Here is a 15,845-nt window from a genome sequence, read left to right on the forward strand (position 1 = left end):
AATGAGGCAAACCTTGTAACTGAGACCTGTTTATTAGTAATAAAAAGAACAACACAAAAAAGGAATCACCCAAACGAAAGGAGACTGGAAAAGACAGAAAAGAAGGAAGGAAAATGGAAAAGGAATGGGCGGGGAAGAGAGAGAGAGAGGGGAGACAGAGAGCAAAAGAGGGCGTTACCACCAGCAGATCAGGGAGTGCCGTCGACGTCCACACGACTGGGGGGTTGATGGGCTGCCTGCTAACGAGCCTGCGCAGCTCTCGGAGAGGCACAGCTTCACAGGCGCCGCTCCCGTGGTGATGGGAGTAGACTCACACGCAGTGAGTGCGAAATCAAACAGGAGGTCCAGGACCCTGCACAGGTTCGCGGCAAAGATTGCAGTGATGGCTGGATCGGAGCAGCAGGGTTGAACGTGGGTAGCTCAGGCAGGGACGTGGGGGCGAAGCAGCAAGGCGGCGGTCAGGGACACAGGGAGGCAGGACAGGCGCGAAGGCAAATGAGCCAATGAGGGCATGTTATAAATGACTTATTGAGAGGTGGCTTTTGCCGTATGTTGTATGAATTATGGGTTATATTATGAGTTATATTATGAGTTGTGATGCTGAATATTATGATATTTTCCCAGGGAAAATATCAAGGTGATAGGATATGTTGAAATGTTTTGTGTTGCTGGGGTGGTCTTGTTGTGGAGGTTGGTTTTGCAGGGCTGTATATCTGTATGTTGTAATAGCAGTTCTGGGGTTTGCAAAGGGCTGCGCTGTTGCCAGCCAGACTTTGAAGGCACCACCATAAAAGGACTAGGACTCCAACCAGTGAGGACCCTGAAGGCCACAGCAACAGAAAAGCGCAGGCTCCCAAATGACTGACCAGGGGGCGAGACTATGCAAAGCCATGAATAAATATGCATCAGGCTGATACAGCCAGAAGGGTATTGTCAGAAACAGGTGGACAATATTGCCAATTTTAATTGGTTTTATGAACAGTGACTGAGAATGGGAACCGAGAGTAGCTCAGGAACCCAAAACAACAAGGCAGATGAAGCAGCACGCGCGACGCTGGCTGCTCCCCCGACAAGCATGTCAGCAAAGGAGGACCCGGTGCCAGGCACCGGAACAGTTTATACAGTCTTTTGACCTGCTCAACATTGGTCAGTTGCGTTTGATCCGCGCTGTCCTTGGCTCGTTTAGGGCTGCATTCCTGGCCAATCATTTTCCTGACAAGCAATTTCTGCTCTTATAGTCCAATCCATATCCTCTCTGGTGGGGTTAGCGATGATGTAATGTCCGTCTCGGAACTTTCCAGATACTCCAGCCCACTGACCGGTCCCATGCGCCATCCAATGCTGACCCTACTAATTAATTACCTCCTTAACCTTTTTAATTAGCAGAGATCAAACCACTTATAATAGGTTTAAAAGGCAGGACCACCATTTTGTGGGTGAGCCTCTGGCACCCAGCCACACTTCCAGCACTGTCCCCTTTAGCTTTGCCATTTTTATTGAGTTCTCAATAAATTTTAATAACTCATTTCCATATCGGATTTGGGTCGTTTATAACAATTTGGGGACTTGTCTGGGATACACATACCAGTTCTGCAGGTCCCAGGGCTGCACTCATTGGGAAGGCCAGCCCCGCTGATTTCGGTGGTCCACCTGGCACCTCCAGTAGATCCTTAGACCCAAGCTGGATTACCAGGAACGAGGAGAACTAGCAAAGCAAAAGTAAAAATTCCCCTGTTTATTTGGTTTTTTGCGGCAGTTATTTATAATTTCTTTGCATGAAGACCCTGCCCACACAGGCGGAGGGGACTTGGCCAGGGGTGGAGTTGGGTGGGAGAACCCTGAAGAGCTCCGGGGGGATCGAGGATGAAACTGCCTGCAGAGTGACAGACTGGATAACAGCGTGGTGAGGCAGAGAGAGAAAGGTAGCAGGGAGCTGCTGGAGTGGGACGTGAAGAGACTGGCAAGTGGCAGAGACGCAAAGTGAGAGGGGTAGCAGAGGAACTGCTAAGTGGCAGAGATGTGAGGTGAAAGAAAAGCGGCGGGAGACATGAGAAATAGGATAGCTGGTGACGCAGAAAGAGACGGTAGCAGGATTCTGCTGGGGCAAGATGCAACCATGAAAGAGGCAAGGCGAGACGCAGAGGGACGGACAGGGTGGCGGTGAGGATGCGAAGAGAGGGTAGCAGAAAACTTCTAGATGGTGGGAAGCAAAAGAAAGGTAGCAGAAAGCCCCAAGAAGGCCCTGAAGGGGGGCTTAGCCGTTGGGAGGGAAGGCAATTGTAGTGGAGAAGGATCCTGAAAACGAGGAGGTGGAAACCAGAAGTGTATAGCAAAGGGGGAAGGATTTGGTTGTTGCGTACGGGGGCAGAGAAGGAAGAGGGAATGGAGGATAACTCCAAGATTGTAACGTGGGACAGAGGAAGAGCAGAGAAAAGCCTAAGAAGGAAAGTAAAAAGGTACCTATGGATATACCCCTAGAAGCCCTGGAAACAGCAATTACCCCAGGTGCACCGGTGTGGGAGACAGAGGAGTAGAAACTCCTGCAGTTAGAGGAGGCTTTGATTTGCAACCCTGGAAGAGACTAGGTCTGGCTTAATTGACAGAGATTTACAGATCTTAGGCAAAAGCATTACAAGCCTGTGTTCCTATAGTTATAAGTAAAAATGTACACTGGGTGTTCTGGTGGAGGGTTTTAAATATAATAGTGTGATTTCATATAGTTTGAGTTTAGAATGTAGATGGTATAATAGAGACATCTGTGTGTATGTGACATGAGAAGTTATTGGTCAAGACAGAGCTGCATTGCAGGGAGAAGTGCCACAGGTGATAGGTCATAAATCCAAAGCAAAGTGTCGTTTTAAGTGCCTATTGGATTAGAATGTTAGAAATTACGACGTAACTCTAAATCTTGTGACTATTCGCCATTATTCGGAGGTACTGTAAAATCTCACGCCTCGACTGATGCATTTTGTTACTTTAAACAATAGATCCAATTAGTCACATGGTCCCATCCCTGAAAGTTATTTCCTCCGACGAGTGAAACGTGAGAAATTCTACACACCGGTACCTCTGGGAACCCCAGGAGCCCCAATTACCCCAGATGTACCCATACCTTTGAAAGCTCCTGCGCCCCTGATTACCCCAGGTGCCCTGGTACCTCTAGAAACTCCAGCACCCCCGATTGACCCGGGTGCACTGGTACCTCTAGAAACACCAGTGCCTCCGGAGAGGAGGATACCCTCAGATGGACCTAGCCAGAATACTAGGAGTAAAGCAATATCCAGGGGCAAGGAGAATTCTAGAGATGGGAGTCACAGGCTCCAAGTGTGTCCCCTCAGAGAAGTACTGATGGAAGGAATGCAAGGAGGGGTAGGGTTTGTAAACATCTGTCGCAACTCCTCTGAAGTGAGAGCCTTCAAAAAGGAGTTGAAAGGATTACTGGATGTGCCTCTTGCTTTGTCTGAACAGGTGGATCACTTTTAAGGACCAAGCACTTATTCTTGGGACGAGATGCAGTCCATCCTAGGCATGTTGTTCACTCAAGAGGAAAAGCAAGTTATAAGGATGACAGGTATGAGAATTTGGGATAAGGAACACTGGAACGGACAACAAAATGGGGGGGAGAAAATGCCCATTCCCCCTGGGATCACAACACCAAAGAGGGAAGGCCAAACATGGAGGACTATAGGGCTTTGATAATTAGAGGAATAAAGGAGGCTGCTCCATGAAACCAGAACGTTAATAAAGCTGTTGATGAACAGCAAGGGAAAGAGGAAACCCCCACAGAATGGTTAGAAAGACTCAGGAGAAACATGAGGCAATATTCTGGCATAGACGCAGAGACAGAGGCTAGCCAGGTATTATTAAAAATCAACTTTGTCATGCATGCCTGGCCAGATATCCGGAGAAGGATGCATAAGCTTGAGGATTGGCAGGAACAAGAATTAAATAAACTATTGAGGAAGGCCCAGAAAGTCTATGTTGGAAGGGAGGAGGAAAAAATCAAGACAAAAGCTAAAGTTATGGTGGCAACTGAGAGAGAAGGGAATTGACCTACGAGAAGTGGAACTCTGACAGGATAGGGGGTGGCAACAACAGATGCTCGCTGGAAGAGATGGTCTGAAGATCCCTCATCTGCCTCACGATCATCGCCAAGGACAGAGACTGAACACAGGAGTCCTGGCCTGGCTGAGGTGGGGTGTCTGCCAAGTGTTGCCTGTGGGTGTGCCCACTGGGAACTGGTACGCATTCCTGAGGAAAATTAGTGCAGGTCACAATGGACTGCGCCGTTCTTGCTGCCCAGGCGGGAAGGACCGCGCTGAAGCGAAAAGGAATGACCTGTCCTGTACACCTGTCCTGTACGCCTGTCCTGTACCTGTTTCCCAAAGCAACGGGCCCCATAACAACGGCTGCAGATTTCCCCACCTCTTGGCCAGTTGCCCCTCGCTTCTGAAAAGGACTATAAAGGGACTTTCTGAAATGACTGAGCCCCAGATCTCCCCACAGAAAGAAGACGAATCTATTGGTGGAAGACCACTTTATCTCATCCATTGGTAGCTATTGGCCCCCCTTTTTCTTCCTCTCTACTTTTTTTTTCTTTATCTCTCTTTCTCTCTCTTGTTTTTCTTTATCTCTCTCCTCTATTGCATTACTGTGTTGTGGGCACTTAATAAAGGTGCACTGTTTTGATTAAAACTGAAATCCCTTGTGTCCTTTTACACTCTGAGATCGATAAATGAACCATCACGAGCCCCGCTTGCATTAGCGGATCGTGACACTCGGGAATGGTAACAAGCTGGATGAAGTGAGAACAACCACTAAAACCAAGGTCCCATATGTTTTTATTGTAAAGGGAAGGGACATCTAAGGAGGAATTGTTCTCAAAGGAGTAAAGATCTGGAGGTTTTTGAAGAAGTACAAAAAGGGAAAACAAAAAGATCAGGAGTGTCAGGGACTCTATCTCTTGGGAACAAAATAGCATCGTGAGCCCCTGAGAAGCTTAAAATTAGGTCCTCAGGGAGAAGAATTTGAGTTTTTGGTGGACACAGGAACTGAGAGAACATGTGTCTGTAAGATCCCAAAAGGATGTGAGAAGAGCCAGGAATCTTTACAAGTAGTGGGGGTGAAAGGGGAAGGATTTCAAGCGTCTATTGTTAAACAAGTAATCTTTAAGGGAAATCACAAAACAGGAAAGGGGGACATATTACTAGTACCAGGGGCAGGATGTAATCTTCTTGGGAGGGATTTGCAAATACAATTAGGAACTGGGGTACTGCCCAAAGAAGGGGAAATAGTAGTTAAATTGTTCAAACTAAAAGAGGATGGTGAAAAACAGACAAATCCAATTGTATGGGCAGGACCAGAGAATCAGAGTGAATTTGACATGATGTCCATTACGATTAAAATAACTGATAAAAGCCGCCCAATCCAAGTTCCTATTCCTCGGAATAGTACCCTATTTCCTCGGAAGGGTGTAAGGGATTACAACCCATTATTAATTCTCTGGTCAAAACCAGAACCCTCGAGCCATGTATGTTCCCACATAATAACACTCCCATTCTACCTGTTAAGAAATCAGATGGTACCTATAGATTGGTACAAGATTTAAGGGAAGTAAATAAGAGAACTCTTGACCGCTATCCTGTAGTCCCTAATCCATACACCCTTTTAGGTAAGATACCACCCTCGCATCAATGGTTCAGTGTAATAGATCTCAAAGACACCTTTTGGGCTTGTGCCTTAGTTGAGGAAAGTCGAGACATCTTTGCTTTCGAGTGGGAGGATCCTAATAGAGGAAGAAAACAACAGCTTAGGTGGACAAGACTACCCCAAGGGTGTAAAGAATCCCTGAATTTGTTTGGGCAGGCCTTGGAGGACACCCTACGATCCTTTGTCCTAAATCCCAACATTAAACTCATACAATATGTAGATGATTTGTTACTCTTCGGGACAGAAGAAAGAGAAGTTAAGAAGGCCACAATAGACCTCCTAAATTTTCTAGGAGCTCAGGGATTGAGAGTGTCAAAGAAAAAACTCCAATTTGTGGAAGAGGAACTCCAATATTTAGGTCACATAATTAGCAGAAGCAGCTGACGGTTACATCCAGAAAGAATTACAGGGATAGTTATTAAACCAAAACCAAAGAAAGAACTAAGGCAGATTTTTGGACTGTTAGGATATTGCTGGCTATGGATTGAAGGATACACCCAGGCTGTTAAATGGTTCTATGAGAAATTAACTGAAGAGGAAGTAATCTGGACTAAGGAGGATGAAGGCAGGTTTGAGAAATTAAAACAAAAATTGATAACTGCCCCAGCCCTCAGTCTCCCTGCTCTAAAAAAAGCCTTTTCTCTATTTGTGAACATAGACAATGGGGTGGCCCATGGGGTCCTAACTCAAGACTGGGGAGGATCTAAAAACCCGTTGCGTACCTATCCAAGCTGTTAGATCCCGTTCGTAGGGCGTGGCCCACATGCATTCAAGCTGTAGCCACCACTTCACTGTTAGTGGAGGAGAGCAGGAAATTAACCTTTGGGGGAAAGTTAAACGTACACACTCCTCATTCCGTGAGGACCATTTTAAATCAAAAGGCTGAAAAATGGCTCACAGCCTCTTGGATACTCAAGTACGAGGCCATCCTAACAGGCTGGAACGATCTGGAATGGATCACAAACAAATATTTGAACCCAGCTCAATTCTTATATGGGGAGCTGGTTGGAGCTTATGTCTGCCTAGACATAATTGATTATCAAACCAAAGTGAGGGAGGACTTAACTGACTAACCACTCCAAGGAGGGAAGATTCTGTATATAGATGGCTTCTCAAGATGCATATAAGGGTGTTGGAGTGAAAGCTCCTCTGGACTCAGGCCCAGAGGGAAGCCAAAGAACAGGGGTTGAATTAAAACCTTTGGACAAGCTGAGATACATGAAGCCACACCAAAGTGAAATAGAAATATAGATCTTTTTAACTTTTAGTAGAAATATATGCTAAGTGCCTTAAACATTAAAAAGCTGTAGCACAGACCTTAAACACAGTTCTTGCTGCAGCAGTGTTACCTATTCACAGAATTCTTTACTTTAGACAAAATATAGGTAGAATCATACTGTTCATGTTTTTTAGATAGAGTGTTCACATAAACAACAAGAACTGATAGAAACTATAGACGCAAATCTGTGTAATACCTATGTAACACCTGTGGAAGACTTAGGATTGCTAGAATTAGACCAGGATAGGTTAAGAAAAGGAAAAGTAGAATCGTGTGTTAATCATATTGGTCAGTTAACAAATATAATCCACAATTCTGTAAGAAAAAATATAGAGCATATAGAGCACATAGAGCATATAGAAGAAGAAGAAGTTGTTTTCTGCCTACTGTTTGCTGTTGCTGCTTGGCTTTATCATGAAGCCCCTTTGAACTCTGCCTTCAAGAAAGCTATGAGACTATGAAATAAAGAACTTAGCAGAACAGCAGCCTCCTCTGCTCTCTTACCCTGGTCCAAGAAGGAAGGGTACCCCGTCAAAAGCTCAACACAAGGGCGACAGAAATCAGGGGATGCCATCATAAATGGACAAAAGATGACAGTAGCTGAAAAAGGAGAATTGCCCCCAAATTGGTCAGCCCAGGCTTGTGAATTATGTCCTTTAGTCCGGGCTTTAAAGTTAATAGGCCGTGGAAGAGGAACAATCTACACTGACTCAAAATATGCCTCCAGCATGGTGCATCCCTTTGGAAAGACATGGGAAGAGAGAGGGTTACTAAACTCAGAAGGGAAGGGACTGATTCATGAAGGACTGATTTTGGAGGTCTTAGAAGCCCTGAGATCAGCAGAGGATATAGCTGTTGTTCATATTAAAGGTCACCAAAGGGGAATGGCTCCAGAGATTAGAGGAAATACTCTTGCTGACAGAGAAGAAAAGGATGCTGCAGAGAATGGGAAGGAGAAAGTAATGATAGTCCTAACTTCCAAAGATAAAGAGTCAGAAGCTCCAAGGTTTAGTAAGCAAGAAGAGGAGAGGTTGAAGGAAATAGGAGCAGAAATAGATGATGCAGGTAATTGGAAACTCCCAGATGAAAGGCAGCTGTTAAACAGACCCCTCACCAAAGAAATATTAGAAAGAACACATCAAAAGACCCATTGGGGCAGGCAGGCCCTTTGTGATGAAGTTTTGAAAAGTTATGGGTGTATAGGTGTTTTTGGAATTGCAAAACAAGTAACCAAAAGATGTGTGATTTGTCAGAAGATGAACAAAAAGGTAATGAGAAGAACAACTTTAGGTGCCTAGGACCTGGCCCTAAGACCCTTTCAAAATATACAAGTGGATTTTACTGAACTTCCCCAAATCCAGCGCTGGAGATATTTACTGGTAGTGGTGGACCATTTAACCGATTGGGTAGAGGCTATACCTGCTGTGAGAGCAACAGCCAACACCATCTCTAAAATGTTGTTGGAACAAATTATTCCCCGATATGGGATGGTTAACCGAATTGATTCAGACGGTGGAACACGCTTTGTCTCTAAAGTGTTACAACAATTAGTCCAAGCACTGGGGATAAAATGGGAGCTACATACACCGTGGCACCCGCAAAGTTCCGGACAGGTCAAGAGGATGAATCAAACTCTTAAAAGGGCATTGACCAAATTGATGATTGAGACTCAGATGTCTTGGATAAAATGCTTACCCCTTGCGTTACTAAGGGTTAGAACGCAACCACGATCTGACCCAGGGGTATCTCCCTACAAAATGATCTTTGGGTTACCTTTTTTAGCCGCAGCTCACAGAGCCGCAACTGGTGAGGAAGGGGAGGCAAACATCACAAAATATATTAAAACCATAGCCTGAAATTTGGAACATTGAAGAAAACGAGGGATGATTCCCCAAACTGCCCTTCTAGATTTAAAATACATCACCTCGAGCCTGGGGACTGGGTGTTAATTAAATCTTGGAATGAACCACCATTAATACCACAATGGGAAGGCCCCTTTTAGGTGCTGGTAACAACCGAGACAGCCGTCAGGACTGCTGAGCGAGGCTGGACCCATGTCAACAGAGTTAAAGGACCTGTCAACGAACCCTGCCAGTGGACTGTAACATCAGCAGCAGGACAGTTGAGGATGCCCCTAAAGCGGGTGGCAAGTAGACCGGTGGTTTGGGATACCTGAGGGACAAAAACTGTATAAACTCTGACATCGTCCCAGGGATGGTTTAATCCGTCCACAAACGGCGGGGGAAGGTTTGGGGTATAGCAATCACTGTCTTTGTATGTGTGTAAGATATAAAAAGAGGAAAGCCCCACCTGGTCCTTTTAAAATCTGTGGGGTTCTTGCTAGCTACGTACCCTGTTTGAAGTATCTGAACCCCAGAACTGTGATTGTAGTTTTATGTTGTGGATTCAAACTATTGCTGCCAGAGAATCAAGAATTAACCAAAATCGAATAGGAAGAGACCATCAAAGAGAATCAAACCCCGTATTTCCAAATGCCAGCAGGAACTCCGTATGATGTGGATGTGAGCCTACAAGGCCAGAGGGCAAGACCAGGTGGATATCTGTACTCTCCACGTAAGGAGCCAGCTATGGGCGGCAACCCCATAGGCTGTGGCTGTGGGATTAGGAGTCCTACTGGACCTCTGGTGCTTATTCCACTTCTTATTTGGAGATGCAAGCAGAAGGAACCCTCCCTGCTGGAAGGGTTATCAAAATCTATTTTATGGAAGTACCTGGGATTCTTATCTGGTAACCCATACTCACATGAAAAGGTGCTTGTTATTCATCTTAAACAGTGACTGCTGCGATAACTTATTTAGGCAAGCTTGGTGGAAAAAAACGATTAAGACCAAAGGTATGAACTAATGACACAGATAAAGAATCTAACATACAGCTCAAGCCAAATAATGGTTTCAAAGAATAAGAGGGGGGATTGCTATAAATGACTTCTTGAGAGTTGGTTTTCGCCGTATGTTGTATGAATTATGGGTCATCTTATGAGTTATATTATGAGTTGTGATGCTGAATATTATGATATTTTCCCAGGGAAAATATCAAGGTGATAGGATATGTTGAAATGTTTAGTGTTGCTGGGGTGGTCTTGTTGTGGAGGTTGGTTTTGCAGGGCTGTATATCTGTATGTTGTAATAGCAGTTCTGGGGTTTGCAAAGGGCTGCGCTGTTGCCAGCCAGACTTCGAAGGCACCACCATAAAAGGACTAGGACTCCAACCAGTGAGGACCCTGAAGGCCACAGCAACAGAAAAGCGCAGGCTCCCAAATGACTGACCAGGGGGCGAGACTATGCAAAGCCGTGAATAAATATGCATCAGGCTGATGCAATCACAAGGGTATAAAAGGCAGGACTACCATGTTGTGGGTGAGCCTCTGGCACCCAGCCACGCTCCCAGTGCTGTCCCCTTTTGCTCTGCCATTTTTATTGAGTTCTCAATAAATTTTAATAACTCATTTCCATATTGGATCTGGGTTCTTTGTAACAGGGCAGCAGAGCCAAAAGGCAGGCTGGGGCAGGTCCAGGGAGGGAGCGAGTGAGCCAGCGAACAAATAGCAGCGAGCAGCAGCGAGCCCTAAAGCTCATGATAGAGCCTATAGAAGTTAGAGTTATATAAAGTTAGAGTTTATATCCCCTGTCCCCTTCCAAAGTCTGCTCACTGACAGGGGAGCATTGTCCACTCCAAGTTTTCTCTGCCATCCATTGGTGGAGACCTTTCACCATCTGACTTGAGAAGCCTCTCTGGCGTGTACAGTGTCACCTACTGACTGCCTGTCCCATGTGAGGTGTTGACAGGCAGAGTCTCCCCAGAGACAAGGCTTCCCCCATCTCCTGGCTGCCTCCTGCAAGCGGCACACGTGCACTTCCTCCCTCAGCATGCCTCTGACAGCCAGGGTTGAGACAAAACAGAATTAGCTGAATCAAAGCTAAATCACAATATCTTAGTTCCATGGATACAAACTAGCAGGTGAAATTGCTGGGTGTGCATGTGTTAGAGAAGTGATTCCCCATGCACCCAGTGCCAAAATCAAGTAATGCTTCCTTTCTAATGCTGAGCTGGCAGCGGGGATGGAGCCCTGCTTGGTAACCTCTCATTTTGGCCATTTTTACTGAACAGTAAAGAAAAATCAAAATGAAACCATTTCCATTAAGTTGTTTTCTGACACTTTACCGTGCTGTAAATCTAGTCCCTCCGGATGGGAGAGAATTTACCGAAAGTCCTTGCAAGGAGTTTGAGAGATAAACCGAGATGTCTCCTTTAGTTTCAGTGCTTCCAGATAGTTGTTTATTAAGTCTTATCAGAGGAACAGAGCCACTAGGGTGACCCAGGTACAGCACAGAAAGAAGAAAAGTAGGAGTGAGTCCAATCATCAAGATTTACACAGCTTTTTAAAGATATTTTAACCAATAGTTACTAAAAAGGTACATGATTTTCACTTTCCTACCAATGATTCAGAAACACAACTAGGAACTGCAGAATTTTCTATCCAATCAATCCAAACTACTTTTACTGCAGAACATGGAGTAGTAGAAGAAGGAGAAGAAGGTTTAGAGAACAACAACAATCCTCCATTTTGATATTTTTTACTCTTTTCTATGTACTACAAAGAGAAGCCCAAAACCTCTAAATTTTTCACCCTGTGACAATCTTACATAGAAGTCTATCAGCTAATTCATACCACTGTATTTTCTAGCTGTTGTCTGACTGTTGGTAATTTTTTCCAAGGTTTGAAGCTAAAGCACTGTTCTTCAGGGGGGTAAGAACCCTTCAAAACAGGCAGAGAAATCCTCTCAGCAACCTGGGTTCGTACAGTTTTCCTCTAGCTGACCTGTTCTGGGGGCCAAAGCTCTGTGCCCCAGGTGGCCTGGGTGTGTGCAGAGAAATGCAGCCCCCACAAAGCCCTTGGTTTTCCCACAAGTCATCATCACTCCTTCCCAGGTGCGCCCAGCTCTGGCAGGAGAGAGAGAGCCCACGGCGCAGTGGGCACCGTGCCCTCCCAGCCGGGGCTCTCTGGCACAGAGCAGCAGCAGCGCCAGCACCTTTCAACCCGCTCCTGGCCTTGGCTTCAGCCGGGAGCCAGAAGCCTCTGGAAATCAGCACTGCCAGTTGCATTCCCAGCTTGGAGCAGCTCCTGCGGGTGGGCAAATCCTGCCCGTTCGACTGCTTCCAAAGAGGACGAAAGGCAGAGGCAGAGATGTACCTACAGAGGGGACCAGGGCGTGTCCAATAAAAGTGCAAATGTGTGGGGAGATTTGTTAGGAACTATTACAGCTGTCATGCAATTAGTGCCTTCTCTCCTGGATCTGTGCAATGCTTTGGGCCATTTTCTTGGTCTAGTTTCCTTTGCTTTGGTCCCATCTCAGTGTTCACTTGGGGTACAGACTGCAGGTGCTTGGGGCAATCTTTGAGTTACTCTTGGAGCCCTTGAACAACAGGGTTTGGCCCATGAGGGGAGTTTGTGCTGCTTTGTGACAGAGGAGAACTTCCCAGGCTATTGTGTGTTTGCTGCAGGGAAGCTTGGGTTGCTTAGCATCAATTCCCAGACCAACGCAGAGCAGCTGCTTTGTGATGTCAGGGCATGGTTGCCACGTTGTGGTGCTGTCATCAGAAGGTTGCCTTGGTGCATGGAAGGCCTCAGTGTCAGAGCAGCTCTTGGGCTTGCTCAGAGCAGGAGCATCCTCCTGGTTGAGGCCTTGTCAGGGGGCAGCTGCACTCTGACAGGAGCCTTGTTTTTTCTTGTGTTAGAGCACAGTCTGCAAACTTGCACAGCAGTGCTAAAATCATGGAGGCACTTGCTGCTGCAGTTTGCACTGTGTATGGCATTGGTTATTCCGGCTATTACCTGACTAACCTGACACGTGAGTAGAGGTTTTCCCTGGGTGTAACCCAACCTGGCTTGTGTAGGGCTTCCTGCTCTTTCTTAGTAACTGAGTTGATTTTGAAACAAAAAGACCATTAGGATGCCACTGCTTTGGTAAAGCTCCTGTCAACACATTCAGCTCAAAAGAGGGTGTCTGTAGCCAGGGAGGTGCGGGCAGCATTTGCAAGGGAACGTGCAGGGGTTCCCTTCCCTCCACGGGAGAGTCTCCGAGTCTGTCATTTCCTCAGGGGGCTGGGTGAAGCAGGACAACTTTGAAAAGGCAGCCTGGGAGGTGTTCTCAGAAGGCCTTCAAAGAACTCTGCAGTTGTGCCTGGAATTCAGGGAAAGCTTCTTTGTTTCTAAATTTTGTCATTAAAAGATTTGACTGTCTAACTCGACCCTTTAATGAGTGCTAAAATAGTGATTCTTTTTGCAATGAAGTGCAAACTCCCAAACAGTGAGTGTCTGCTCTTGAACCCCAGAGCTGCTCCTGGGCTGTTTCCCAGTAGAACTATGACATCTCAGGGGGGTTTGGGGGAAGGTTTCCTGGGCAACAGGTTTTCAGTAACTTAATGAGAATTAGTGCATGCAACTTATTTTTTAAAAATAAGAACCTGAAGGAGAGGATAAAAAAGGCAGCTTTAGCTGTTGGTCAGAAGAGAAATATTGGGTGTTAAAGAACAATTTGCATTTTCGTGATCAAGTTTGTATTCATTTACTGGCAAAAGAGGCCAAAGCCTAGGCACAACCAAGAATATTGTCCTGCTCTCTTGCTGGATGTGTGGAAGAACTGTGTCTGCTGGAGGGCTGTTGTGAAAAGAAAACACTCTCTGTTTGGGTGGACTTGTTCTGCGGGATTCACCAGCACAGGCAGTTTTTTCACAGCATCTGGTTCATTTTCCCTTCCCACTGCAGGTCACTTGATCCATGTATTCGTCGGTGCTGATCCTGAGGTGAGTGAAAGGAACCTTTGATGTTCCTGGTGTTTAAGAACTGTGGAGCAAGCTGTGAGCTTGGCCTGTGGCAGTAGAGTAAGGAGGCTGAGCTGGGTGGGCAGAAAGAAAATCCATGCTCATGTCTGCAGCAACAATAGCAAAGGCATCGCTGTGTAATAGCTGCTTTTGCATTTCAGAGCTGTCGCAGAACTAAAAGCCCAGCTTTGCAGAGAGAACGTTGCTTGCTGAGAGTAGCCAGGCTGCAATATCTAATTCAGAGCAATATGCAGTACTGTTGAATTAGCCCATTTTACTTTAGTGTGAGGCACTTGGAATCCCATTGCTATGCAAGGTTATGATTTCTCCTTAGTAGAGCTGGTTGTAGAGCTGGTTGTAGAGCTGAATAGAGATAAGGTTAGAAATGACAGGTAACTGCCTGTCCCTCACACTCCTGCCTGTTCACAGAGCCCAGAACCAACCTCAGGCTCTCCTCTGGCTCCCTCTGCTCCTGGAGAAGAGGCCAAATGGGTGAAAAATGTCCGGAAATCTCCAGCTGCCATCAGACGTGAACCTGAACGTCCTGAGCCGGTAAGTGCCAGTTGTGGTTGGGGCTGTCTTTAGAGGAAATCAGAGCTGCAAGTTTCTGAGCGGCCAGCACTTGCTGGTGGTGGCCGAGGATGCTGAGTGCTGGAGTCCTGGCAGGACCTAGCGATTCCCCCCAGCCAGTGAGAGCTGGAACACGGCCTTTGAGCTGTCATGTTCAGGCCCCAGCTTGCTGGGATTCCAAGAGGGGCAAACACGAATCATGAAGGCTCCCCTGTCGCCAGAGAAGGGAGTGCTCCAAAGACACCGCTCTCAGCCTTGCCAGACACGTGGGGGACACGGTGGCCTGGAGAGCCGTGTCCCACTGCACAGGCTGGCCAAGTAGCTGCTGGCACAAAAGCTGTTGATGTGAGCACACAAGGGCTTTGGGGTGGTTTGTCCACATGAGCTTCTTGGGTGGGCCGAGCTGGGAGTATTTCAGAGACACACTGGGGACGGGGAGGTGCTGCTTGAAGTCAGGGACTTTGGTGCCTTGGTTGCCAGGTTGTTCTTTGGCCTCTTCAGGCAGAGCAGTGAGGAGCAGAGCTGACAGGGGCTCTGAGTGCGCCTGTGTTTTTGCTTTTGATAAGCTGCAAAGAGATGGTTGTATGATAGAAACAAATTTGCTTCTCTTTTGTCTAGCAGGACAGGTGTAAAATCCTACCACATCCAGAGAGCGAGGCGTGGAAATGACTTGAAGGAGCAAGTCAAGTAAAGTAAATTCGGCGCTGGAAGAGTGAAGTTCTGTCACTCTAAATCAGCGTGATGCCTGGAGGGTTTTATACCAGGTTTGCACCTAAGCTGATGCTAAAGAAGTACATAAGGTCCAACATAGACCTAAGGTTTGCACAGCAGAGTTTAGGCTGACAGCTAAGGGAGCATACATTCAATGGTCTTTCCAACCCAAAAGGCTAATGAGAAATGTTGGTATTTCTGCTCTCCTTCATTGTTTACACTATAGAAACATATTTTCTGAGATTTTGCAATTGCAGCTACAAATCATGGCCAGGTTAAGTTATGTAAGTGGTTGTTGTGCCTTTAGAATTGTGCAGGTCAATATCAGTGTAGCTGCTTCTGGTCATACAAAAAGCTCTTTCAAGATACGTCTTAAAGAGAAATGGGTTTTCCCTTTGCATTCTTAAGTGCAAAGCCTTCTCCAGGAAGTACAGCAAACAGGTTATCTAGATTGCCTTTTCACAGTGACAGAACACTCCCCCTTTAATCTGCCTGGATTGCACAATTCTCATCTGTATTAAGGAATTTCATTTAGTCTCTGCTGTAAGTAAGTGATTTCTGTGCAAGAGGGTTGATCAAGGATAAACCCAAATTAACAAGAGTGGTATTTGTTAGGGCTCATCATACACTTTGAACAAGCCATACCATCAAGCCCAAAGCTAATATGGCTCCTTGTTAAATATTTCTGATGGATTGCACATCCTTGTGTGAAGAGGGAATTGGGATTTAAAGC

The sequence above is a fragment of the Aphelocoma coerulescens genome, unplaced genomic scaffold, assembly GCF_041296385.1.
Source record: "Aphelocoma coerulescens isolate FSJ_1873_10779 unplaced genomic scaffold, UR_Acoe_1.0 HiC_scaffold_94, whole genome shotgun sequence".
NCBI classification, from domain to species: Eukaryota; Metazoa; Chordata; class Aves; order Passeriformes; family Corvidae; genus Aphelocoma; species Aphelocoma coerulescens.